We start from the raw sequence: 1703 nt of genomic DNA, 5'->3' as shown, positions 1-1703 counted from the left end.
TTTGAAGAAGTTGTCATGCAATGATATTTGTTCTCCTCATGAGCTTTCTTTTAATCCTTATCACTTCCAAACACGTAACCAGGACAAGTCACAGGCAAGTTCAATCTTGTTCTAGGAAGAAATGATGCACATGAAGGAATTGCAGGACGTGCCTACTGTGGACAAGTGTGAACCAGGGGAGCACTTGACCATGAAAATGGACCTTGAAGGTGTGGCAAAATATGTCTGGAGTTGAGGTCTGTCCCATAGGGCTTTTTCTGTAGACTCAAATCATTTGAAATGCCTCATTGAGAAACTCTGTTGATGGCTTTACTCACAGAACTATGTGTTAAATCTGTGGAATGAACTAGAAGGCAGAGCTACTAAAAGTATGAAAGACCTAGGAGTCAATTTTTCTTTTTTTATCTTAGGTATTGGCACTATGTTAAAAATCTGTACTATTCTTGGGTATGGTAGCTTAGGAGTGAATATGATTTTGAATTTAATTCATATTTAAAGGTTCCCAACATAAATTGCATGAAGAAATTATATCCCAAATTTTCTAGTTGGGGATTTTTAAAAATATATAATCAGTATGTCCATATTCCAGTGGAGATTTAAAAAAGACCAACTAAAAGAATTGTGAGCTGACTGACATGACAATTGTCATGTCATAGCAATATGACATGCATTTTTATTTATTTTAATGTCTGTTTTTCTAGCATACATCTTCAGAAAGATATTACTTTAGAAACATTAGCTACTTCTCTACATGCATTACAGAATGGATTAAGTTCTATTCACTGATCAGCCAGTTTAATAATGCCATGTAGAAGACCACTGCAAAATTCATGGTCTATACAATAAGCATTTAATTCCTGTGCATGCATCTTTGTGTAAGCTGGGGTTCATCTGGTCTAGGTTGGGCTTGACTGAGCTTCATTTCAGACCTAACAGTGGGTTCCAATGTACTTCATGTAGCTCTGGTTTTTCTCATGGATAAAACAGAAGTGTTATCTTAATCTTTGCTGACACTGAAATTTTATATTCTATACATGTGATGTTTCACTGTACCATTGACTATTATGGAAGTTCAGTATTGTATGTCTTTCTCTACTTTGTGGATTTTTTTATACTGAAATTGTAGAATAAAGACTATTTTGAAGATTTGTATGAAATGGTGAGGTCTCATTGTACTTCAAACAAAACAAAACAAAACAAAACAAAATAAAACAAAACAAAACAAAACAAAAGATAGCTGATCACCATGCAAATACTGGATATATCAGAACATGGTCAAAATGAGTCATTCCCACTCAGGTACTATAAAAGTGTAAAAGTAGGGTGCCTTGGACATGTGAGAAATGTTTTAATCTCTTGGATATATTTAAATGAGAAAAAGGATGACCTATGGAGGCATGAGAAAGCTATCTTTACATATTTAATTGAGCAATGCATGGAAACATATTCAAAACATTTTAGGCTATACCAGGGGACAGAAATGCAACTGGTTAGAAATACAGGGAGACATATTTTTAATTTTCCACTATGAAGTAAACTAATTTATTCATTTGGAAAATGAGAAGGGTTGCCATTTATTTTCATCAGTGAAGGCTCTAAGCAAAGTCACATCTTCCATCTTTTTTTTTTTGTAATTAAAGTTTATTGCGGTGACAATGGTTACTAAAGGTACATAGAGTGGTTACTAAAGGTACATATGTTTC

General features: G+C 33.9%; 1 non-coding gene across 1 annotated transcript; it reads left to right on the top strand.

Annotated features, from left to right (window-relative positions):
* The first annotated feature begins 230 nt into the window (after window positions 1-230).
* Window positions 231-359, top strand: LOC117031372 (small nucleolar RNA SNORA18). Its single transcript, XR_004424519.1, has one exon. It is a non-coding gene; the product is annotated as a small nucleolar RNA SNORA18 (small nucleolar RNA).
* The last annotated feature ends 1344 nt before the right edge of the window (window positions 360-1703 follow it).

Source organism: Rhinolophus ferrumequinum, chromosome 11, assembly GCF_004115265.2.
Source record: "Rhinolophus ferrumequinum isolate MPI-CBG mRhiFer1 chromosome 11, mRhiFer1_v1.p, whole genome shotgun sequence".
In the NCBI taxonomy this organism is placed as follows: domain Eukaryota; kingdom Metazoa; phylum Chordata; class Mammalia; order Chiroptera; family Rhinolophidae; genus Rhinolophus; species Rhinolophus ferrumequinum.
Note: the sequence above shows the minus strand (reverse complement) of the source record. Positions and strands in the feature narration are given on the sequence as shown.